The 27601-nt window shown below is 38.8% G+C and overlaps 1 long non-coding RNA gene across 1 annotated transcript; it reads right to left on the bottom strand.

Annotated features, from left to right (window-relative positions):
• Nucleotides 1-3009: 3009 nt before the first annotated feature.
• Nucleotides 3010-26299, bottom strand: LOC123587263. The gene is made up of 3 exons (XR_006707202.1): nt 23712-26299; nt 22464-22566; nt 3010-3146 (listed from the first exon to the last, which is right to left on the bottom strand). It is a non-coding gene; the product is annotated as an uncharacterized LOC123587263 (long non-coding RNA).
• Nucleotides 26300-27601: the final 1302 nt, after the last annotated feature.

Here is a 27601-nt window from a genome sequence, read left to right as displayed (position 1 = left end):
GAATGTTAAAGAGCAGGTGATGGAGGTGTGGGGTCAATAGCTGAAAAATGAAAGCCAGCGGAGAGTGGGGCCTCCTTTATTATAGAATAGCTAGCCTTCCAGATACTTGCTCGGTGCACCATTACTAGACCTTCTTCTATGGTGACTCCTTCAACTTTAGATACTGTATAAAGCGTCGAGCTGCCCCGAACATAGTGTTCAGAGAGGACCTGTATTAGAATGACTACGCTTGTGTGTTTAAGTGTGAGTGTGTCAGTAAAGACACAGGCTAAGCTTCTGTAATAAGGAAACTAAAAAAAAAAAAAAATACTGGCTTCAACAAGGTAGAAATTTAATGCTCACATAGTAGCTCTAGCCAGTTAGTATGGGGAGGCTGGGGGACTCTACACCAGGGATCCAACTTCCTTCTATTCTGTTGCTTTGCTGGGCTCTAGAATCATTCTGTCCAATATGTCAGCCACTACCCGGGCATTCCTACTGAGCTTTTAAAATATGGCTAGTCCAAACTAAGACATGCGGCAAGTAGAAAACACACACCCATTTTCAAAGACTTTGTATGAAAAAAAAATTCAAAGTGTCTCATTAATAACTTTATAGGGACTGAGTATTGAGTAACATTTTGGATGCATTGACTTAAAGAAGATAAGTTATTAAATTTAATTTCATCCATCCTTTTTATTTCTTTTTGTCCAGAAAATTTTAAATTATGCTGTGGCTCACACATTTCTATTGGACAGAGCTGTTCTAGAAGGCAGTGCATTATCTTCATCTATATGGTAAAAGCTGGAGTGTAGTACCATATACGTGGTCAGAACAAAAATCTGGAAAGAAAAATGGTAAAGGGAAAGTAATTTCCTTTTAGGGAGATGATGTGCAATTTGTGCCATAGTTCACTCCCACTTCACTAGTGAAAATAAAGTCCCATGGCCCCACCAAGCTGCACAAAATGCAAGGAACTGTTGCGTGTGGATGGGCAGCTGTATGCCATATTGGAAAGAGAGGAGGGAGAATGCATTCTAGGGTAACATATACTAACTCGCGTCTGTCACAGGAATGTTTCAAAAAAGAGGTGTTAAAGTTGACTTTGAGTAGAAGGCAGTTGAAAGGGAGAGGGAACAGGGAGAAACAGAGGAGAGGGACATTCAGAAACCGAATGAAAAAGAACCAGGCTAAGTTATTTCAACATCTGGATTGAGAACATAAAACAAGGCAGAAGAGACAGAACAATGGCTCAGGGCAAAAGGGGATTGGCCAAGGGAGAAGATGCCCTTATGCTTGAGGCAGTGCACAACAGAGAAGGGAGGAGGGAGTATATAGTCAGCCTTCTGCATCATAGCTGGGGCCTCAGAAGTTTGGATATGACTTTGCTCCCAAATGGGAGAGGACTGATATGGGAAATCAGTAGTAAACTGAGCTTTAAAGAGACTCAAGATCTCAAGGCAGAGGAGGATGAGAAAGAGAGAACATAATGGCATAAAACAAGTACAAGGGTGAATCTCAGACAGAAGGTTAAACAATAGAACCAAGGCACACAAGAATATATACTGTTTGCTCAGTTTCTATAGCATTCAAAAAGTGGAAAATCTAACCTAGAGTTACAAACATCAAAAGCCGATGGCCTTGGGGGAGGGTGATGCATGAGACGGGCCATGAGGTAGCTTCTGAGATGCAGATCATGTTCTCTATCTTAATGTGGGTAATGTTTATATGAGCATGCTGCTTGGTAAAGGTCATTATTGATGTGTAGATACTTTTATGTATTAATATTACACTTCAATAAAAATGGTATAGAAACCAACGAGCAACCAAGGGAATGAATTACTATGACTGATATAGAGCCCACATTACAGACCTATTGTGAGTCATTCCTTGGGGTTGGGGAGAGTCTGACCTTCTCTAAGCATATTATTGCTCACTTAAAACTTGAATAAAATCAAGGTTCCTTTTTCAGGGAAGCAGGAGAGATTACCTGTTAAGGAGGCAGCAATTGGTGACTGATAACATGCAGTTATTTTTAAAATAACTTAGCTCCATATTCATTGACCTGGATGAACATCCACCATGAATTCTGAAAGAGGAAAGAGAAGATGGCAAGTAATATTCTCATTCTGTTAAAAATGCCTTTCCCGTGGGGCACCTGGGTCCCAGTCGGTTATGCATCTGACTCTTGATTTGGGCTCAGGTCATGATCTCACTGTTTGTGGGTTCGAGCCCCACATCAGGCTCTGCGCTGACAGTGTGGAAACTGCTTGGGATTCTCTCTTTCCCTCCCTCCCTTCCTCTGCCCCTCCCCCGGCTCGCACACAGGCTCCTGCTCTCTCTCTCTCAAAATAAATAAATAAACATTAAAAAAAAAAACAAAAAACCTTTCCCTTATATGGAGAGGTGTGGAAGAAGACACCCCAGGCTATCACTGTTGGTTCCCCAAGGGCAGATGGGTGGGGGGAAATGGGGGGCAGAGCTTTCAGGGTTTTCTTGTTTTGGCATTGTTCTAGGGACCACAGGAAGCATATGTGCTTTTGTAATTTTTGAAGTAGAATTTACCAGGGAGATTAAAATGATAAAGGTCAATAACCTAGTAAAATTAGAAACTAAAGTACCACGGATGGTTGAATTTCATAAAAGAGACTGTAGTAGACCTAAGGGCTAGGTGGCAACATTTTCTCTTTCGCTCTTGGCATCGCGTTAAGAAAAGCACTGCCTGGGCCGCCTGGGTGGCTCAGTGGGTTAAGCGTTGGACTTCAGCTCAGGTCATGGTCTCCCTCCGGTTGGTGAGTTCCAACCCCACGACGGGCTCTGTGCTGACAACTCAGAGCCTGGAGCCTGTTTCAGATTCTGTGTCTCCCTCTCTCTCTGCCCCTCCCCTGCTGCCCCTCCTCCGCTTGTGCTCTGTCTCACTCTGTCTCTCAAAAATAAATACACGTAAAAAAAAATTTTTTTTTAAAGGAAAGCACTGCTTTAGCTCCTCCCCGCCCCCACCCCCACTTTAATAAACCACAGAAACAGATGTTGTGGCTCTTTCTAAGTGCTTTTGTTCCTGGGAACCATTGCTTGGGTAGAGTTTGAAAACTGTTAGCACAATGTCTTGGGAAGCAGACTTCTCAGCAGGATTCCATTTCTTTCTGTGTCTTGGGTATCATTAACATCTGTGGAGAAGGGGAATGTGGGAAAAAGTCAGTTTTGTTTGGCAACACCCACCTGCCAGAGGCATTACTTTCCTGGGAGGAGAAAAGCCGTCAGGTCACCTGGTAAACAAAATCAGTTTTTCAGCAACTTGGTTCACAGATCTGAGGATCTGGGGCATTGACACAAAGCTTTTCTCTCAGCTATTTGGGTGTCATTACCACTTTATCTAATACATGCTAATTAATATTGACACAACAGTGTCAAATTCACCTTCAGGAGTTTTCCTCATTTACTGAGATTGCCTTAGATTTTCCTCGGGGTATGAAACCAATGGCAATAAAAAAGGTATCATTTATTTGATACTGGAGTTACTTATGTTTGCATTCCTTCTGGACTATGAATTTTATGTTAGGCAATGCAAAATACGGCTATGCAAATACAATTAAGACTTCATTGTCAAACTGGTATGCATTTTGTAAAAAAAAATTTTCTAAAGAAACGCTCCCCGAAATATTGGCTCTATATTCCTCAAATTAGAGTTAAGTCCTTTTTCAGGTAGGTAGGTAGGTAACAGTATGAACCCAATTAAGTTCAGGGCTACTATTTAACCCTGAGGATCAAAATAGATTCTGTTATTTTGTCACAAAAATAACCACAAGAAGAAAAATGAGGACAGAATAATACACAACTAACATTCAGTAGAGGGAGGAGAGACTCAGAGCTAATGAAAAATAAGCCATCCCTTTGCCTTTCAGTGTGGGCGCTAATGGACACTGTTTAAAAGTCAATAAATCAAGAAATAGAGGTATAAATATACTGTTAGAACAGTGTTAAACCATCAGACAAACTAAACAGCGCAATAAACATCTTTATCATAGAAGAGGATGTTGGTGAAATGGGAAATGACAGAAATTGGCTTTTTCTTTTTCCTTTTGGTTGTTTTTCCCCCCAGTGCACAGTCGTCCTGGTGAAAGGATATGTCCCTCGGGAGGAAGGTTGGGAGAAAGACTAACAGTAGAATTGGGGCAGTGTAACGGGGTTGCCTTTCCTTCGTTCAAGGGGTTCTGGATCTGTAAGCTGGCTGAAGTCTGGAATTTACTAGGAAGCCATGACTCTGTTATGATTCAGGTTGGATTTTTGTTTACTTGACCTAGAACCCTTCTGCTTATACAGATCAAGTCCAGAGTTCAGTAGATTCCCCATCTATTTCACTTCTAGGGCTAGCATGATCAACTAGCCAATGCCATAGGTCTCTGTGAACCAAATTATTCTGATTCTACTTTGTCGTCCATTATGGTAACCATGCCCACCTTGCCTTTGGCAGCTAAGTGCACCGCTTGGCTCCTGCCACCCTGGGATCCAATTATCCCCATTCCATTTAGGTTTCATAATTCAATAGCAGCAGTACCCATGGTAACTTCTTTTCCCAACCTAGTTTTATTGAGATGTAATTGACCTCCACATTGTGTTAAGACAGACAATGCGATAATTTGATATATGTATATATTGTGAAATGATTACCACAATAAGGTTGGTTAACACATCTATCGCCTCACAGTTACAATAATTTTTTGGTAGAGACAACATTTCAAATCTATTCCCTTAGCAACTTTCAAAATATGCAATATAGTATTGTTAACCATAGTTACCATGGTTGCATATTACATCCCCAGAACTTTTTTATCTTACAGTTGGAAGTTTGTATCCTTTGACCACCTTCACCCATTTCATCCATCCTCGCCATTCCCCGCCACCAGTCCCTGGCAGCCAGTCTGTTTTCTTCCACATATAAATGAGACGATACAGTGTTTGTCTTTATCTGTCTAGCTTATTTGACTTAGCATACTGCCCTTAAGGTCCACCCATGTTGTCACAAATGGCAGGATTTTCTTCTCTTTTATGGCTGATTGTAATTACATTATTATATATATGTTATATATATATATATTATATAATTATAATATATAATATATAATATATAATTACATTATTATATAATTGTATAATTGTGTTGTATAACATTATTATTGTAAATAATACTGCAATAAACATCTCAAATATCTCTTTGAGATTATTATTTCATTTCCTTCAGATATATACCCAGAAGCCGCTGTAACTCTGACCTACAGAGGAGAGTGATCACAGAGCTCTTCAGGGATGCTGGGACTCCCTTCACAAATTTATTTCTCACAGCTGTGGGGCAAAATGTATCTTCTGGACCCTCCCAGGGTGAGCGAGTATGTTTCAGGTGACAAAACCACTTTAACATCCCAATATCTCTAAGCCTTTGGATTTCTTCTACTACCCTATACCAAGGCAGTCCTGGTACATCCACTTCATTTAGAGTAGACCATACTTCATTTCATTTCTTAACCAAACTGTTAAGAGTCCTTTCTAAGAAGGCTCGTCAGAATGTAGGGATTTCAGTGTTCCAAACTTCATTAAGATCATCCCATATATCTCCATTCCAATTTTCAGGATTCCATTTCTTCCTGGTCAATGTCCTCACTTTAATAGCAGACACTGTGCACATTTGGGAATTCAATTTGTGTTGTTAATTCAGCTACTCAAAGGATGAGAGGGTAGATTTCATTTTCAGCAGCCTCACCTCTGCAGCTACACGAGTTAAGAGATTCTTTCAGGGCAGAGACTTTCTGGTCCTATAGGTGGCCTGTGAGCTGAGAATTCAAATCCCTGACCTCATCGTTTCCTTTCCCCATTTTGAGGAGTGCAACTGGAACAACCAGCCAATCTCATTATAATGGTTAGTTTGACAAAAAATGTTATAAGGTATCAAGCACATGGTTATCCAGAACCTTACCTCTTGTTAAGTATTTGATAATAAGTATCCCATGATGGTATTTTATGTATCTCTATTGAACATCATGCCTTGGACTATCAGTGATGTTTTACTACTGGAAAGAGAGTCATTAGTGACTTGAAATGTAATCAGATTGGGGAACCAATTTCAGAAACCCAGGACAAATTCTGAAAACTGTTCAGAAACAGACCCAACAGAATATATATAGTGATTTCATTTCTTTTGGATATATGTCCAGAAGCCAATGTAATTAATATATGTATACAGAGAGAGACGGAGAGAGACACAGAGATATAAAGACAGACAGTAAACTCATGAGTGTGTCCAAAGATCACCTCTATCCTGACTTTTAGCATCATGGATAACTTTTGCATGTTTTTGAAATCTATCTAAATCTATCTATCTAGTATGTACTCTTTCGTATATGAATTTTCCACTTGATGCAATCTTTCTGAGATTTAACCATGATGCTGAGTATAACAGTTCTTTCATTTTTATCATTGTTTTAGTTTACCATTATATGAATATACCAAAATTTGTTTATCCATTCTGTTAACGGTCAATAAGGTTTTCAATTTGAGACTATTATGAATGATATTGGTATGTATGTTCTTTTTAGTATAGTGTATATATATATATATTATTTTTTTCAACGTTTATTTATTTTTGGGACAGAGAGAGCATGAACGGGGCAGGGGCAGAGAGAGAGGGAGACACAGAATCGGAAACAGGCTCCAGGCTCTGAGCCATCAGCCCAGAGCCTGACGCGGGGCTCGAACTCACGGACCGCGAGATCATGACCTGGCTGAAGTCGGACGCTTAACCGACTGCGCCACCCAGGCGCCCCTAGTGTATATATTTCTGCATTTCTACATATGTATGTATATTTTGTACATATATACCTAATAGTAAATTAGCAGTACACGGTGAATGTGAATTTCAAAATTTAATAGGAAATGCTAAACAGATTTTCAGTGTTATACCATTTTACACTACTTCTGGTACTTAATGAGAGTACCTATTAATCCACATTCTTGTGAACACTTTCTCCTGTTTTTTTTTTCTCCTGAGTTGAGAAAATTAGCCCTTCTGATGTGCAGTATAACCTATAGTGCATTATAGTTTTAATTTGCATTTTTTTGTTTACTAATGGTGTTAAATATCTTCATGTGTTTACTGGACATTTGGTTAGCTGTGGAGTTCCCACACAAATGCCTAAATGCCCTTCTCCATTTTTCTTCTAGGTTGTTTCTTTCTTTCTTTCTTTCTTTCTTTCTTTCTTTCTTCTTTCTTTCTTTCTTTCTTTCTTTCTTTCTTTCTTTCTTTCTCTTTTTTTGGATTTGTGGGAGTTAAAAAAAAAGATATATTCGGGGCGCCTGGGTGGCTCAGTCGGTTGAGCGTCCGACTTCAGCCCAAGTCATGATCTCGCAGTCCGTGCGTTCGAGCCCCGCATCGGGCTCTGTGCTGACAGCTCGGAGCCCCGGAGCCTGTTTCAGATTCTGTGTCTCCCTCTCTCTCTGACCCTCCCCTGTTCATGCTCTGTCTCTCTCTGTCTGAAAAATAAACATTAAAAAAAAATTTAAAGAAAAAATAATAAAAAAATTAAAAAAGATATATTCTAAAATTAAGCCCATGGTTACCCACATATAGTCCTACTTTTTGGCTGTATTTTGATGAATACACAGTGGTGTATTTTTTTTTTCCACAATGGTGTATTTTGATGAATAAAATTTCTTTTTTTCCCCAAGTTCTTATTTAAATTCCAGTTAGTTAACATATAGTGTAATATTAGTTTCAGGTGTAGAATTTAGCAACTCAACACTTACATACAATACCCAGCGCTCATCACAAGTGCCTTCCAATAAGTAAAATTTCTTCATTTAAATGCAGCCCCCATTTATCCAATTTTTTCTGTATGAGTTTTTTTTTTTATTATTTTTTTATTTTTTTATTTTTGGGACAGAGAGAGACAGAGCATGAATGGGGGAGGGGCAGAGAGAGAGGGAGACACAGAATCGGAAACAGGCTCCAGGCTCTGAGCCATCAGCCCAGAGCCCGACGCGGGGCTCGAACTCACGGACCACGAGATCGTGACCTGGCTGAAGTCGGACGCTTAACCAACTGCGCCACCCAGGCGCCCCATCTGTATGAGTTCTTTTGTCTCGTTGAGGAAGCCTTTCCTATGTCATATTATAAATTTGTGTTATAATTTTCTTTCATATTTATATCCACAACTCACCTGGAATTGATTTTTTTTGTGTATATGGTATGGTTTAGGGGTCAAGATTCATTTTGTATATTTGGATATCCAATTGTCCCAACGTATTTTACTGAACAGGTCATTGTTCTCATAGTGCTGACCTATGTGACCTTTATCATAAATCAGTCATCCATTTAAGTGTATACAGGCTGTTGTACGGTTTCTGCTCTAATCTTCTGGTATATTTGGCTACCTTTGCAGAAAAACAATGCTCTCTTAATTACTGTAGCTTTACAAAAAATCTTGTTATCCCCTAGAATGAATCCTCCTGTGTTCCCCCCCCCCTTTTCAACATTTTCTTCAATATTACTGGCCCTTTGCATTTCCAAGTAGCATTTAGAATTAGCTTGTAAAATTTTATATAGAGGAAAGCTGGTAGAATTTTTTATTGGGATCATTTTGAATCTATAGATCAATTTGGGGAGAACTGATGTCCTTAACTTTAATCTAACAGTCAGAATTACAAGTCTTAAATCCGTTAATCCAAGTTTTTATATTTATTTTATTTTTAAAGATTTATTTTTAAGTAATATCTACATCCAATGTGGGGCTTGAACTCATGACCCAGAGATCAAAAGTTGCACACTCTACAGACTGAGCCAGCCAGGATCCTTTATTAATCCAACTTTTTAATCCATTTAACATCTTACATCCTTCCATTTACTTAGGTTTTTAAATTTTACTAACTTTTCTTTAGTTTTTGATGAAATGGTTTTGCGCATTTTTCATTTGACTTATTCCTAAAAATTGGATATACTTGATGCCATTTTGAACGAAATCACTTAAAATTATATTTTGTAATTGTTTATTGCAGGTATGAACGAATACACTTGGGTACCTGATGATTTTGCTATATTTAGGTTGCAATTTGTTTATCTGTGTATTATTTTAAATTTTCAACGTGCATGATTGTGTCATCTGCAAGCAACACTTCTATCTTTTATTGTAATTGTTATAATTTTTCTTTATTTCATTTATTTGCTTGCTTATTTACTGCCTTACTGTGCTGGCTAGGACATGTTACAATGTTGAGTTTAAGTAGTAAGAGTAGTAAGAGAACTAGACAAAGTTCCCAATCTCACAGGAAAAGCTTTCTTTTACCTTGAAGTATGGTGTTGACCGTAGAGTTTTTTGGTAGCCTTCATTAGATTTAGGACGTTCCCATCTATTACTAGTTTGCAAAAAGTATTGACCTTAGATATTGAGTTTTATCAAATGCATTAATTGGTATTGTTCCTTATGACCATATATATATATATATATATATATATATATATATATATTTCTTTATAATAATAATGAAATAAATTGAAATCATTACTTCTCAAATGTTAAAACAACCCATATCCTTGGAATAAACCCAATTGTTTGTGATAAATTATCATTTTCATTTAACTTGAATTTGATTTACTAATTTTTAAGGATTTTACCTCTAAGTTTACAAGAGATATTGACAATGCAACATTCTTTAATTTTATTTAAACTTCCCAATAACAACAATTTCATGCTTCTTCCCCACAAGATGCTCTGTGTACAAATGCAATACTTTCTATGAACTTAATTGTGTCCCCTCAAAATTCATATATTAAAACGCTAGTCCCTAGTGCAACTGTGTGTGAAGATAGGATCTTTAGGAGGTAATTAAGGTTAAATGAAGTCATAAGAGTGAGGCCTTAATCTGATGGGAGAAGAGAAAGAGATTCTCTCTTTGTCCCCATGCATGCACCAAGGAAAGGCCATGTGAGGACATGTAAAAGGCAGCCATCTACAGCCCAGAAAAAGAACATTAACCATAAACTGAATTTTCTGACATCTTGATAATAAACTTCTAGCCTTCAGAACTGTGAGAAAATTAATATATCCTATTTAAATCACTCAGTCTATGTGGTATTTTGTTATAGCAATGTGAACAGACTATGACATCACCTGTATCCCCAAAAGAGAGACATAAAATCCCGCCAGCTGCATATGCATTTCTAAGTGTTGTTAATTGCTTTCCTAGCTCATTTACAACCCCACCTGAATATTCTATCACACAAAGACTAAATTGTAAAGTTAACAACCATGAAAATTCTTTATACCAAGTAATACAGAAAAGAAGGATGATGGAAAAAATACTTAAAATATGCAGATTCACATAACAAGCAAGGAAAAAATATGCATAGCTGCTATAATCCTCATTTCTATTACTGGTTGCAAGGCTGCAGTCAGTAACTCGTAACTTCATTTTCCTACTTCCAACCTCATGGTTTCTGGGACCTCAGCCACCAAGTCAGGAATTTTTATTTTACAGAGTAATCTGATATTTCATAATGGAAGGGCCTTAGCTCTTAATGGTTTTGTCTTTGCTCGGTTGCAGTTTTGTGTTAACTTTTATTTACAGACAGGGAAATAGTAAGAGATGCTCCAGAAAAATCTCACTCCCCATATATTATTTTCTGACGCCATTTTATATTAGAAGTCAACTTTTCACATGCATGGTTATCAGAATCAATTTCCCCCAACTAGTTTCTGTTAGTTCAGAGACATGAGGACCCTGAAATGGACAAATCTACTTCTTATCCATTGTATTCTTGATTATGTCTTCCGGTGGAAGCATTCCTTGTTTGGGAAGTGAAACCTTTAAATCAGAGTCAAATACATAGAAATAGAAACAAAAATCCTGGGAGTGAGGATTTAATAACCTTTAATAATGACAGAAGCCACTCCCACATCTACCTCTTTATCTCCAGACCCATATATTATGGCAATTAGAGAAATGGCATTGTATATTGAGTGTTATTTCAAAGCATATTCCCTATGATAATGTTCCATCTCATAGAATGTTGTCTTTTCACTCACCATAGTGAATCTTCAGGAAGCTATACAATGGCTCTGTCAGACTAGAAGCTTCTCGGTAATAGGGTACATTGTAAGATCATTGAATTCCATCATTCTCTTCTCATGCTGCAAATTGCTTTTCCTGACCAGAAGCCATGTTTTGTGGGATTCTTTGATGATGAATAAGGGGTTTCTTATTTCCATAAAAAATACTGTGGGCAGTGAGGGCAGTCAGTGGAGACTGGAAGGGGTGACTACTATTTCAAATGCAAGGACAGCAATGCAAGACTTCAAGGAACATGGCAAATCTACATAATGTGGCACCACTAAAGGACCATAATAAATTTCCAGTAGACAACCCAAAGACATAGGATCTGTGATTTACTCAATAGAGAATTCAAAATAGCTGTTTTAAAGAAGCCCTATGAGTTGTAAGAAAACACAGAAGAGCAATTCAATGAAATTCAGAATATAGAAAATAAAAAGTTTAGCAAACAGAAATCATAAAAGAGCCAAACAAATTCTGCAGCTGAAGAATACAATGAATGAAAAGAAAAATGCAATAGTGAGCATCACTATCACAACAGAGCAAGCAGAAGAAAGAATCAGTGAAGTTGAAGACAGCATATTTGAAATTATTCAGTCAGAGGGGAAAAAAATGAAAAAGAATGAAGAAAGCCTATGTAAACTACAGGATAGCATCAAGGGATGTAATCTGTGAATTACTGAAGTCCTCGAAGTAGAAGAGACGGAAAGGGGGCAGCAAGCTCATCTAAAGAAATAATGGCTGAAAACTTTCCAAATATAGAAAGAGACTTGGTTATCCCAGTTATAGAAGTTCACAGATCCCCAAATAATTCAACTCCAAAAGATCTTCTTGAGGAGAAATTATAATAGAACTGTCAGAAATCAAAACAAAGAGAAAACCAATCTTAAACACAGTAAGAGAAAAGAATTTTGTCACTTACTGGGGCACCTGGGTGGCTCAGTTGATTAAGCATCCAACTTTTGATTTAAGCTCAGGTCATGATCTCACAGTTGGTGAGTTTGAGCCCCACATTGGGATTCAAGCTGACAATGTGGAACCTGTTTGGGATTCTCTCTCTCCCTCTCTCTCTGCCACTGCTCATGCATGCTCTCTCTCTCTCTCTCTCTCTCTCTCTCTCATTATAAACAATTTATTTTATAATAATAATATTATTATTATTATTTGGGAGAGCGCAAGTGGGGGATGAACAGAGAAAGGGGGACAGAGGATCTGAAGTGGGCTCTGTGCTGACAAGCTGACAGCAGTGAGTCCAAGGTGGGGCTCAAACTCATGAACCATGAGATCATGACCTAAGCTGAAGTCGGATGCTCAACTGACTGAGCCACCCAGGTGCCCCAATAAACATTTTTTTTTTAAAAAAAGAATCTTGTCACTTACCAAAAAACTCCCCATAAGTCTATCACTGGATTTCTCAGCAGAAAATCTTAGAGGCTGAAGAAAGTGAGATAATATATTCAAAGTGCTGAATGAAAATAAAATCCTTGCCAACCAAGAATACTTTATCTGGCAAATTTGCCTTTCACAAATAAAGGAGAGAAAAAGACATTCCTAGAGAAACAAAAGCTGAGGGAGTTCATTACCACTAGATTCACCCTACAAGAAATGCTGAAAGGAATTCTTGAAGCAGAAGTGAAAGGATACTAATTAGTAACATGAAAACATATAGAAAATATACCACACACTGGCAAAGGTAAGTATAAAGTCAAGTTCAGAATACTTTAACACTGTAACATGATGGTATGTTAACCACTTAACTCTAGCAGGAAAGTTAAAAAAAAACAAAAGTATTAAAAATAACTATAGCAACAATAATTTGTTAATGAATACACAATCTAAAAAGAGGTAAATTGTTATGCCAAAAATATAAAATATGGGTGGGGGTGGAGTAAAAGAACACAGTTTCTGTATGTAATCAAAGTTGAGTTATCAGCATAAAATAGCCTGTTTTAAGATGTTTTGTGTAAGCCTCCTGTTAATGATAAAGCAAACACCAACAGTAGATACATAAAAGATAAAGAGGATGGAATTAAAGTATACCACTATGGCATTCACAGAATTGTCAATTCCTTCATAAAGAAGATAGTGACAGGAGGAGGACAAATGGAACAAGAAAACTATAAAACATCCAGAACATAATCAATAAGAAAGCGTTAGTAAGTCCTACCTATCAATAATTAATCCAAGGGCATCTGGGTGGCTCAGTCAGTTAAGTGACTGACTTTGGCTTAGGTCATGATCTCATGGTTCATGGGTTCAAGCCCTGTATCAGGCCCTGTGGTGACAGCTCAGAGCCTGGAGCTGCTTTGGATTCTGTGTCTTCCTCCCTCTCCGCCACTCCCCTGTTCATGCCCTGTCTCTCTCTCTGTCTCTCAAAAATGAATAAATGTTAAAAAATAAATAAATAAAAGTAAAAGAATTACCCTAAATGTAAGTATATTAAACTCTCCCATCAAAAGGCATAAGTGCCTGAATAGATTTAAAAAAACAAGACTCAACTATGTGATGCCTACAAGAGACTCATATCAGCTTTAAGGAATACACAAAGGCTAACAGTAAGGGTTTGAAAAAAGATAATCCTGCAAGTGGAAACAAAGAGATTAGGGCTGGCTATAGTTTTCCCAGGCGAATATATTTGAACTAAAAAAGCTGTAATAAAGGACAACAAAGGGGCACCCGGCTAGCTCCATTTTAGAATATATGACTACTGATCTCGGGATTATGAGTTCAGGCCCCACACTGGACATAGAAATGACTTGAAAAAATTATATTTATGTACATAAAGAAGATAATAAATGCTAAAGGGGTCAAGTTATCAAGAGGATATAACAATTGAAAATATATATGTATTCAACATGGGAGCATCTAAATATATTAAGCAAATACTAAAAATCTTTAAGGGAGAAACAGACATTACGATAGTAGGGGACTTTAAGACCCTACTTTCGCAATGGATAGATCATTCAGACAGAAAATCATTAAGGGAAATGGTAGATTTGAACTATACTTTAGACCAATGGATATAATAGACATTTACAAAACATTTCACCACCACCAGCAAAACAGTGCACACACAACATTCTTGAGGAAAGACCATATGTTAGGTCTAAAACCAGTCTTAGCAGATATATGAAGATCAAAATTATACTAAGTATCTTTTCTTCCCATAATGGTTGAAACTAGAAATCAATAATGAAAACTGGAAAATTCACAAATATATGAAAATACACTTGATCTTAGCCAAAAGGCCGAGAAGCGATACAAATATATGAAAATAAAACAACACACTCCTGATCAACCAGTGGGTCAAAGAAGTAATCAAAAGGGAAATTGAAAATATCTTGAAAGAAATGAAAATGGAAATCCAGCACACCAAAACTTTTGGGATGCAGCAAAAGCAGCTACAAGAGGGAAGTTTGTAGTGATAAATGCTTACATTAAGAAAAAATGAACAATGTAAATGCACCCCTCAGGAAAGTAGAAAAAGAACAAACAAAGCCCCAAACTAGCAAAAGGAAGCAAATAAGGATCAGAGCAGAAATAAAGGAAATAGAGACCAGAGAAATAATGGAAAGGATCAGTGAAAGTAAGAGTTGGTTGTTTAAAAACAAAAGATAAACAAAATTGGCAAACTTTTAAAGACTAAGAAAATAAGTAATATCAGAAATGAAAGAAGAGACATTAAAGTGATATCAGAGAAATACAAAGGATTGTAACAGACTACTATGAACAATTCCACACCAATGACTTGGAAAACCTTAAAGAATAACCTTGAGGAAATGAATAAATTCCTAGAAATATACTACCTACTGAGACTGAGTCATGAAGAAATGGAAAATCTGAACAGACCAATAACAAGGAGATTAAATCCATAATCAAAAACGTCCCAAAAAAGAAAACCCAGGACCATATTTTTTCATTGGTGAATTCTACCGAACATTTAAAAAATTAACACCAATCCTTTCCAAACTCTTTCCAAAAATAGAACAGAAGGAAACATTACCAAACTCATTTTGCAAGGCCAGCATTACACTGATATCCAGACAAGGATACTGCAAGAAAAGAAAACTATAAGCCAATATCCCTGTAAAAATTCTCAACAAAATATTAACAAACAGAATTCGACAGCACATTAAAAGGATCACAGACCATGGTCAAGTGGGATTTATCCATTGGATGCAAGGATGATTCAACATCTGCAAATCAATTGTGTGATACTCCACATTACTAGACTGAAAGACAAAAATCATGATCATCTCAACAGATGTAGAAAAAGCATTTGATAAAATTCAACATATTTTCATAATGAAAATTCTTAACAAATTGCTATAGAAGGAAACACCTCAACATAATAAAGGCCACATAGGACAAGCCAACAACAACATCATACATAGTGGTGAAAGGTTAAAAAGTGTTGGGGTGTCTGGGTGGCTCAGTCAGTTAAACGTCCTACTCTTGATTTTGGCTCAGGTCAAGATCTCATGGTTGTGATGTCATGCCCTGCATCGGGCTTTGTGCTGACAGTGTGGAGCCTGCCCGTGATTCTCTCTCCTTTCTCTGCCCCTCCCCCACTCGTGCTCCCTCTCTATCTCTCTCAAAATAAATAAACACATAAAAAAAGTTTTCCTCTAAGATCAGGAACAAGTATGCTAGTCCTAACCCGAAAAAATTAGGCAAAAAAAAAAAAAAAAAAAAAAAAAAAGAAAAAAGTATCCAAACCAGAAAGGAAGAAGTAAAATTGTCTCCGTTTTCAGACGGTATGATCTTATATATAGAAAACCCTAAGGACCCCACCAAACCACCACCACCACCACCAACAACAACAAAAACCTAGTAGAACTAATAAACTAATTCAGTAAGCATGAAAGATACAAAATCAACATAAAAAAATCAATTGCATTTCTATATACTAATGACAAACTATCTGAAAAAGAAAGAAGACATAAAATACCTAGGAATAAATCTAACCAAAGGGTGAAAAATCTGTACACTGAAACTGTATGACTTTGATGAAAGAAATCAAAGAAATACAAAATAAAGGAAAATACATCTCATGTTCATGGATCAGAAAAATTAATAGTGTTAAATAACAGTACAGTAGAATGGGTATTACCCCCTTATCTGTGGGGAATATGTTCTAAGACCCCCCCTAGTAGATGCCTGAAATTGTGGATAGCACCAAACCCTAAATATGCTGTGTTTTTCCTGTATATACAAACCTATGATAAAGTTTAATTTATAAATTAAGCACAGTAAGAGATTAACAATGATAACTAGTCATAGCATAGAACAATTTTAACAATATACTGTAATATAAGCCATGTGAATGTGGTCTCTCTTTTTCAAAATATCTGATTGTACTATAACTCACCCTTCTTGTGATGGTGTGAGATAAAACAATGCCTGTATGATGAGATGAAGTGAGATGACTGACGTAGGCATTGTGATGTAGCGTTTGGTTACTATTGATCATCTGATGATGTGTCAGGAAGATTGTCTGTTTCCAGACCATGGTTGACTGTAGGTAACTGAAACTGCAGAATGTGAAATCATGGGTAAGAGGGGCCTATTGTACCACACAAAGCCATATACAGATTCAATGTAATTTCTATTAAAATTCCAATGGCATTTTTCATAGAAGTAGAAAAAACAATCCTAAAATTTGTATGGGACCACAAAAGACCCAGAATAGCCAAAGCAATTTTGAGCAAAAAGAACAAAAGCATCACACTGTCTGCTTTTAAAATATATTACAAATCTATAATAATCAAAACAGTATGGTATTGGCATAAAAACAGACACATAGACTAAGGAAACAGAATCAAGAATCCAGAAATAAACCCTTGTATATATGGTCAAATAATATTTACAAGGGAGTGAAGAATATTCAGTGGAGAAAGGATAGTCTCTCCAATGAATGATAATGGAAAAGTTGGATGATTATATGCAAAAGAATAAAACTGGACCCCTATTTTACACCACTTACATAAATTGATTCAAAATGGATTCAAGACTCTGGGGCACCTGGGTGGCTCTGTTGGTTGAGCATCTGACTTTGGCTCAGGTCATGATCTCACGGTTTGTGAGTTCAAGTCCCAGGTCGCCTCTGTGCTGACAGCTTAGAGCCTGGAGCCTGTTTCAGATTCTGTGTGTGTCTCTCTCTCTGACCCTCCCCCACTCACACTCTGTATCTATCTCTCAAAAATAAATAAAAATGTTCAAATGGATTCAAGACTTAAACATTATAAACTCCTAGAAAAAAAGGATTTGAGAAAATACAACATCCTTTCTTAATAAAAACCCTCAAGAAAGTCAGGATAAAAGGATCATACTTAAACATCATAAAAGCCATATGTGAAAACCCAGAGCTAATATCATCCTCAATGGGGAAAAACTGAGAGCTTCCCCCTAAAAACTGAGAGCTTCCCCCTGAAATCAGGAACACGACAGGGATGTCCACTCTCACCACTGTTGTTTAACATAATGTTGGAAGTCCTAGCAGCAGCAATCAGACAACAAAATGAAATAAAAGGCATCAAAACTGCCAAAGAAGGAGTCAAACTTTCACTTTTGCAGGTAACATGATATTCTACGTGGAAAACCCGAAAGAATCCACCAAAAGACTCTTAGAACTGATACATGAATTCAGTAAAGTTGCAAGGGTACAAAATCAATGTACAGAAATCAGTTGCATTTTCATACACCAATAATGAAGCAACAGAAAGAGGAATAAAGAAATTTATCCCATTTACAATTGCACCAAGAACCATAAAATACCTAGGAATAAACCTAACCAAAGATGTAAAAGATCTGTATGCTGAAAACTATAGAAAGCTTATGAAGGAAATTGAAGAAGACACAAAGAAATGGAAAAACATTCCATGCTCATGGATTGGAAGAAAAATATTGTTAAAATATCAATACTGCCAAAGCAATCTACACATTCAATGCAATCCCAATCAAAATTGCACCAGCATTCTTCTTGAAGCTAGAACAAACAATCCTAGAATTTGTATGGAACCACAAAAGACCCTGAATAGCCAAAGTAATATTGAAGAAGAAGACCAAAGTGGGAGGCATCACAATCCCAGACTTTAGCCTCTACTACAAAGCTGTAATTATCAAGACAGCATGGTATTGGCACAAAAACAGACACATCGACCAATGGAATGAATGGAAACCCCAGAACTAGACCCACAAATGTATGGCCAACTAATCTTTGACAAAGCAGGAAAGAGCATCCACTGGAAAAAAGACAATCTCTTTAGCAAATGGTGCTGGGAGAACTGGGCAGCAACATGCAGAAGAATGAAACTAGACCCCTTCTTACACAATACACAAAAATAAACTCAAAATGGATAAAAGAGCTAAATGTGAGACAGGAGACCATCAAAACCCTAGAAGAGAAAGCAGGCAACAACTTCTTTGACCTCAGCCACAGCAATTTCTTATTCAATACATCTCCAAAGGAGATGCAAGGAAATTAAAAGCAAAAATAACTATTGGGGACCTCATCAAGATAAAAAGCTTCTGCACTGCAAAGGAAACAATCAACAAAACTAAAGGTAACCGATGGAATGGGGAAAGATATTTGCTCCATATCTGACCAAGGGTTAGTATTCAAAATGTATAAAGAACTTACCAAACTCAACACCCAAAAAACAAATAATCCAGTGAAGAAATGGGCAGAAGGCATCAATAGACGCTTTTCCAAAGTAGACATCCAAATGGGCAACAGACACATGAAAAAATGTTCAACGTCACTCATCATCAGGGACACACAAATAAAAGCCACACTGAGATACCACCTCACACCAGTCAGAGTGGCTACAATTAATAATAAGTCAGGAAACAACAGATGCTGGTGAGGATGTGGAGAAACGGGAACCCACTGGCACTGTTGGTGGGAATGCAAACTGGTGCAGCCACTCTGGAAAACAGTGTGGAGGTTCCTCAAAAAATTAAAAACAGATCTACCCTATGACCCAGCAGTAGCACTGCTAGGAATTTACCCAAGGGATACAAGAGTGCTGATGCAGAGGGGCACTTGTACCCCAATGTTTATAGCACCACTTTCAACAATAGCCAAATTATAGAAAGAGCCTAAATGTCCACCAACTGATGAACAGATAAATAAATTGTGGTTTATATATACAATGGAATACTAGTTGGCAATGAGAAAGAATGAAATCATGCCATTTGCAGCAACGTGGATGGAACTGGAAGGTATTATGCTGAGTGAAATAAGTCAGTCAGAGAAGGACAGATATCATATGTTTTCACTCCTATGTGGATCTTGAGAAACTGAACAGAAGACCATGGGGGAAGGGATGGGGAAAAAAAATAGATACAAACAGAGAGGGAGGGAGGCAAACCACAAGAGACTATGAAGTACAGAGAACAAACTGAGAGTGAATGGTGGGGTGGAGAGGGAAAATGGGTGACACACACTGAGGAGGGCACTTGTTGGGATGAGCACTGGGTGTCATAGGTAAGCCAATTTGACAATAAATTATATTCATGAAAAATAAATGAAATAAAATAAATAAAAAATCTCCTAGAAGAAAACATAGGGAAAAAGCTCTTGTCAAGGGTATTGACAATGATTTTTTGGATGTGACACCAAAAACAAAGGCAATAAAAAGCAAAAGTTATTAAGTGGGGCTACCTCAAACTAAAACTTCTGCACAGGTTCTACCAAATGTAAAGCCAGCCTACAGAATGGAGAAAATATTTGCAAACCATTTATCTCATAAGGAGTTAAATATCCAACATAGAGAACTTCTACATCTCCATAGCAAAAAAACCAAACAATCTGATTTAGAAAAGGGCAGAGGAACCAAACAGACATTTTTTTCCAAAGAAGACATCCAAGTGACCAGAAGGTACATGAACAAATGCTCAACATCACTAATTTCCAGAGAAATACAAATTAAAGCCACAATGAAATATTCCCTTACGCCTGTTAGAATGGATATTATAAAAAAAGATAACAGCTAACAAATGGCGGTGAGGTTGTGGGGGAAAAAAAGAACCATCAGGAATTTCCTTGTGGGGATTTAAATTGGTGCGGTCACTATGGAAAATAGTATGAAGTTTCTTAAAAAATTTCAAAATAGAACCATCAGAAGATCCAGCAATCCCATTTCTAGGTAACGAAGGAAATGAAAGGAAATGAAATGAAAAGACACCAAAGCGATACCTTCTCTCCCATGTTTATCGCAGGATTATTTACAAGAGCCAACACATGGAAACAATCTAAGTGTCCAACGACAGATGGACGGATGAAGAAAATGGGCTAAGTGTATATGCAATGGGATGGCTCTCAGACATAGAAACAAGGAAATCCTGCTTTTTGTAACAGTGTGGATGGGCCTTGAAAGCATTATGCTAAGTGATGTAAGTGAAACAGAAACAGACCAATATCACGTGATTTCGCCTATCTGGGGAATCTAACAAAAGCAGAACTCAGAGAAGCAGAGGGTAGACTGGTGGTTACCGGTGGTTGGGGACTGGGAGAAATGGGGAGGTAGTGATCACACTGTGCCAACAACCAGGTACAAGATGAATCAGTTCTGGGGATGGAAGGTACAGCACGGTGACAACAGTTAATACTGTATTGCATCCTAGACAGTTGCACAGAGAGTAGATCTTAAATGTTCTCAGCACACACACAACACGGTAATTATGTGCAATGATGGAGGTGTTAATTAACCTCGGGGTAATCATTTCACAAAACATATGTGTGTCAAATCATCACCCCGCGTACTTCAGTTGTTTTGAATTTTTTAACGTTTATTTATTTTTGAGAGAGAGAGCGAGAGAGAGAGCATGAGTAGTGGAGGGGCAAAGAGAGAGGCAGACACAGAATCCAAAGCAGGCTCCCGGCCATAAGCTGTCGGCACAGAGCCTGATGCGGGGCTCGAACTCACGAACCGTGAGATCGTGACCTGAGCTGTAGTCGGAGGGAGATTTCAGTGGTGTGAAATGCTGCCGAGAGGCACTCGATAGAGAGTGAGTGAGATTGCTTTAGCACGAGGGAGGCCTTCGATGACCTTGGCAAAAGCAGTTTGGCGGAACGCTGACCTTGGCAAAAGCAGGTCTCCCCCCTGGAGACCCACAGGGGGACAGTGGGCTGAGACGCGAGAGGAGAGGCAGTAGTGGAGTAGCTGGGGTGAGAGGAGGAAGTGTGAACGTCAAGGCCAGTCCCCTGAGTTAACTTTGGGGTTCTTCCTCTGCCCACTGCCTTCCAACCCCTCCGCCCCCTGCGCACGTTCATACATTCCACTGAAAGTATGATCTGTGGCAACGGCCTCTTACATCCTGGCATTTGGTGTTATACTTCGTAGATATCTTTCCTCATGTATCCCCTCACTCGCACCCCTGCATTCCTAAGCCTCCCGGTGGCTCAAATGGGTCATTGCCCCTGGTCTCCCAACCGGCCCCCTTAAGGCCGGTCTGGTGTGTTTCCAATTTTTCTTTCACACACCCCATCACCGGCAGGTTTCAAAATGCGCATGTGAAAGAAAATAACAAAATAAAACGCACGTATGCTTATTTCCCCCTGCTTAAAACCCTTTGATGCCACTTAAAAACCTTTGATGCAAGGTAAGTGCATGCAACTTGCCCAGCGCAATCTACTAGGCTGTCCAAGTTCTGGTTCCTGCCCCTCCCTCGCCTCTTGGCCAATCAAGCTTATGTGACCGCCAACATATAGCTCCTCGGACCTTTTCACACTAGCCATGCTCTGTGGTGGCTTTTCTTTTTCCAGGCGTTTGGAATAGTTTCTAGTTCTCTTTCCGGAGCTACCTCAAGCAAGTCTTCCACATCCTCCTCTTCGCATCTACCCCATGATCACTCTTGTCCTTCATTCTTACTTATTTCTCTCTTTGCTCTGTTTTGGAATGTTTCCGGAGTATAATGTAGTGATTCATCACTTAAATATAACACCCAGGGCTCACCCCGACAGGTGTCCTCCTTAATTTTACCCTTCATCCAATACATCCTTTATTGTATTGTGTGCTTAGCTCTCCAGAAGACTGTGACTTCCTGGAACACAAGCAATATGGCATTAATCTTTGTATTTCTAATATTTATGACAGCGCGTGGCATGGTGAGGGAATCTTAAGCTGCTGTGGCAATTTGGGGAGCATTACAGATATTTCTGACACCAGCGTTACTGCTTTACCAGTAAGTATCAAAGGCGGAAGGACACAGACCTCTGGGGTCGCATGAAGTCCACGGGTGGACCGGACTCCAGGGAGCAAGGACCCTGTTCGAAGCTGGAGGAGGGACAGTAAGTATCCTCCAGACCGAGAAGATACTTTAAAACTGAAAAACAAAGCAAGCCCCTCCACACCGTCTACACAGTTTTATTCAGGGTAACTTACTGGCAAGAGGCATCTGGCAAGCTGGGTTGGCCGGCTGGCTGGCTGGCAGGTGATCCGAGCGCTGGGTAGCTATTCTCCACCTCGTCTGGACTTTAATCCACGTCTGGAATAGAGCGAGGGGCACAGCGGTGAGGTCAGAGGGTAGCTACCTAAAGTGGTGCCATTTGTGTGCCAGTCACCTCTACTAGTTATCTAAAGTAGTGCCTTTGGTCACCACTTTAGGGAATATCAGAACAAGCCTTTCCGCATTCAGCCAGGGCACTCATGGACCTCCAAAGGGCCTGGAACACAGAGCCCTGAGGGAGGTCATGGTGCGGGCATGACCAAGATGGAGGGCCAAAGATGGAGTCTGTGTTGTCAGCTGACTCCAGACCCCTTCCGCAGCAGTCCTTCTGTTCAAGTCCACCCAGGATTTCAAATACCCGTCTTCCCATTATAAAGACTCTGTAGTTTTATTCTCAACCAAAATTTCCCTGAGGAATATAGTCTTTACTGCAAAGCAGACTGGCCCACACTCCATGGCTTTTCGGTCCCATCAGCTTCCTGAACATTCTGCCCCGGAGACACAGAAGGAGACCCATGGGGTCGGTGTGAAGGGGATGCCAGACTGCTACTGCCTGATTCATCTCCCTACTGTGGACTCAGTGGCTAAATGAGATAATTGCATCTGGGAAATACGAAAAGCTAGAAATAACAAAATCTCTGTAGCACCAATAAGGCCAGTCAAGCTAAAACTCAAAAACAAGAATTATTCCAAATTTACCTATATTTCATTCTTTCTTCGATCTGATTATTCTTCTTCTGCTTCTGTCCGGTACATACTTGCTTTAGACAGATTTACAACTGGTACAAACTTAATTTCTTTCTTGGCCACAACATCAAATACATCACTGTTTTAACTGGTCTAAGTTGCCTTAAAAGTGCCCCCATTTCTTGCTAGTGTACTTTAATTCTTGAATTCTGATAGCAGAGAAGAAAATAAGTCCAGGCAAGCATCCTCCTTTTGATAAGTTAGGCATGGATGAATTCCCATCGACTCACTTGTCCCAATATGAATCACCGAAGACCATTCTGAACAGGCTAGCATGTGATAATTGTTCTTGTTATAAAGGGTTTTCCACTCCATTAATACAGTACTTAATTCTTAAATGTATTTTAAGGACTAATCTGACAGGGTCTAATTTGATCATTTCTCTAGATCAGTTATTTCAAAGACAATAACTTGCCTTATAAAATGGCTCCAATTACCTTCACCTTGATGTGGGTTTTTCAAAACTGCACTTTTTGAATAAGGCAGAACCATGTACATGGGTCCACGGGTTGTATACTTCATACCCTTGTGCCTCTCCTCCTTGAAGGCAGATGAGACCCTAGAAGAAGAGGGTAGGAGAACCCAAACAGCCACCAATGACGGGGAGGGGACAATCATCCAAGGCCAGACCCCTTCTCCTCTAATAGCCAGAATGGAGTATACTTCTCCATCCCGCTGTGCCTAGCAACTGAGGTTGTCCTTCTGTGGTAGTTGAAGATTAGAAACATGGCGGTAGACTCAAACTCTGATGATGTAAAGAAGGTGGCAACCTGCTGATTTTCCTCGCCAATTTCACCCCATGTGTAGTGCAGGGCTCAGAGTGAATTGCTATTTACCGGTCTATAAGTCTGCCTTGTCACTCCCTTCTCACCTACATTCCAATCTGATTCTGGCAGAGTCATGGTGCCAGGTCAAAGTTGTGATTTACTGAATTATTCAGTAGCTTCTAGATGACTTTTGTTGGTTATACTCCTTCCTGAGAGGCAGCAGTGCACCTTGACGTAAAAGCCGTGACTTCCAAAATGCATGTACTTCTCAGGAGCTCCTATAAGCCCCCTTCCCACGGCGGAAAGGACACAGGACGTCTTAAGAACTGTGACACTCAGCAGGGACCTGGGCCATCTGCAGATGTGGCCTATGGTCTCTTGGAGAAATACTGCTTTAGGACCTTGGAGCTTTATGTTTACTTTGGACAATTCTCATTCAAGCTCTCAGAACATAGTAGAGATTTGCAAAGCTACCTAAAGCAAGTTAAGCAAGTGTATTACCACTTCAGCAAAAAACGAATGGCCATGGTCTCAGGAAATCTAATTTGTTCAATAACAAATGGTCCCAGAAAAATGACAACTCATGCTCAAAATGTCACAAGACGAGTTGGGCAATATTCCTGTATTGAATCATTTATTCAGTACTACTGACTGTCACCGAGATGTTATAGTTCAAAGGAAAATATCAGGTTATGCAAGATTTTGTCTGTAGCACATATGTCAAGCTGAAAAGTAAACCATATTCAAGCGATAACAAAGGTGCTGGAGGGTCTTTCTGGACCCTTGAAAATGGCAAACTGCTTTTGATACTCAGGTTAGCATTCCTAGATGGTATCTTCTAGCTTCATGCCAGACTGATGCACAACCACTCCATTCAAGTATCGGCCAGAAGAACAATGTGTAGTTTCCAATGACAGATGTAAATGAAAAACGTCATGTCACGTTCAAGTTTCTGGTTAAGTGAAAAACCACACTCACCTTGACCCCTGCCCTTCACCCAAAGGCGTAAGAATACGACTGATGAAAAACGCAACACAGGGAGTGAAAATGATTTAGTGGAGGCCAAATTTGTATAAGAAATACTGTTACATAGTTATTTGTCTGTAGTCCAATGACGAGGTCGCAGAGGCTCGGAGGTACATTTTTATCTTTGTCTTCATTTCTTCTGATAGGATAAGAGTAAAACATAACATGAAGTATGGGGCGATAAAATGAAACAGTCTGTGAAACATGACATGATCCCATTAGAAACCGCTTCCATAGTAAGGGTGCTTTCAACTATGTGGTCTCTCTATGGCGTGGCAGGGCAGACAGCTTAGAAGACAAGGGGGAGAGGGTGAACTAACCTATTGAATAAAATCCCTTAAAACATTTCAGGCACATTGGTTGCATCTGTAAATACTGACAATGAGAAACAAGAAAAGTAAGAAAGTAATTCCATTTACAATCCATCAAAAAACAAACAAACCACTTAGGAATAGGGAGGCAGAAGTGTTATACCCGAAAAACATGAAACATTGTTGACATAAGTTAAACAAAACACAAAGAAATGGATGGACGTCTGTACTCATGAATTGGAAACTTAAATCTTGTTAAGGTGTTACGACTACCCAAAGTGATCTGTGGATCCAATGTCATCCCTATCAAAATCCCATTAATGTTCTTTGCAGAAAGAGAAAAATCTATCCTCACATTTGTATGAAATCTCAAAGGACTCTGAATAGGCCAAATAGTCTTGAAAAATAACAGGTGGAGGTCCCATCCTTCCTAATTTCAAAACTTATCACAAAACTACAGTAATCAAAACAGTGTAGCACTGGCATAAAGACAGATGTAATGGAATAGATCGGAGAGTCCAGAAATAAACCCTCACATATTTGGTCAAATGATTTTCCACACAGGTGTCAAGACCATTCAATGGGGAAAAGACAGTCTTCTAAACAATGTTGGGAAAACGGTAGCCATATTTAATAGAACAAGGTGGTCTCTCATTTTGTGACATATGCAAACATTAACTCAAAACAGATTAAAGACCTAAATGTAAGATCTGTAACTATAAAACTCTTAGAAAAAAAGACATAAGGAAAAGTCACATGACATTGGATTTAGCCGTGATTTCTTGGATATATAATATCAAAAGCATGAATACCAAAAGAAAAAGTAGGTAAGTGGGAATTCATCAAAACCAAAGACTTTTGTGCTTTAAAGGATACTATTAACACAGAGAAAAGGCAACCCACAGAATGGGAGAAAATATTTACAAGTCACATATCTTATAAGGAGTTAATACCCAGAATATATAAAGAATGGATATAACTCAACAACAGAAAACCAAACAACCAGATTTAAAAAAATGGAGAAAGGACTTGAATAGACGTTTTCCCAAACGCAGACAAGTGGCCAATAAGCACATGAAAAGATGTTCCACTTCACTAATCTTTAGGGAAATGCAAGCCAAAACTACAATCAGATATTACTTTACACCCATTAGGATGACTATTATGTAAGACAACAACAACAAAAACAGAAAATAACAAGTGTGGTTGAGCATGTGGAAAAACTGGAACTCATGTGCATTACTGGTGGGAATGCAAAATGGTGTCTCTACAATGGCAAACAGTATAGTGGTTCCTCAAAGAATTAAAAACAAAATTATCATATGACCCCCCACTTCCATTTTCGGTTATAGACCCGAAAGAATTGAAAGCAGGCTCTCAAAGAGATATATGTATAATGAGGTTCACAATGACATTATTCACAATAGCCAAAAGGCAAAAGTAACCCAAGTGCACATCAATAGATGACCAAGATAGGGGCGCCTGGGTGGCTCAGTCAGTTAAGTGTCCGACTTCGGCTCAGGTCATGATCTCACGATCCGTGAGTTCGAGCCCCGCGTCGGGCTCTGTGCTGACAGCTCAGAGCCTGGAGCCCATCTCAGATTCTGTGTCTCCCTCTCTCTCTGCCCCTCCCCTGTTCATGCTCTGTCTCTGTGTCAAAAATAAATAAACGTTTAAAAAAAAATAGATGACCAGATAAACAAAAATATGGTATGATGGAATATTATTCAGTCTTTAAAGGGAAGCAAATTAAAAAAAATTTTTTTTTACATTTATTTATTTTTGATAGAGAGAGACACAAGTCAGGGAGGGGCAGAGAGAGAAGGAGACACAGAATCCGAAGCAGGCTCCAGGCTCTGAGCTGTCAGCACAGAGCCCGACGCAGGGCTCGAACTCACAAACTGCGAGATCGTGATCTGAGCCAAAGTTGGACGTTTAACCGACTAAGCCACCCAGATGCCCCATACGGGAAGCAAATTTTAACACATGCTACAACATGGGTGAACCTTAAAGATACTATGCTAAGTGTAAGAAGCCAGTCACAAAAGGGTAAGCACTGATTGCACTTACGTGAGTACCTACAGAAGTCAAATTTATAAATTTTTGTTTTAATGTGTATTTATTTTTGAGAGAGAGAGACAGAGTATGAGTAGGAGAGGGGCAGAGAGAGAGAGAGAGAGAGAGAGAGAGAGGGAGACACAGAATCTGAAACAGGCTCCAGGC

The sequence above is a fragment of the Leopardus geoffroyi genome, chromosome D3 (genome assembly GCF_018350155.1).
Source record: "Leopardus geoffroyi isolate Oge1 chromosome D3, O.geoffroyi_Oge1_pat1.0, whole genome shotgun sequence".
Taxonomy (NCBI): Eukaryota; Metazoa; Chordata; class Mammalia; order Carnivora; family Felidae; genus Leopardus; species Leopardus geoffroyi.
This window is presented reverse-complemented; position numbering and strand designations above follow the sequence as displayed.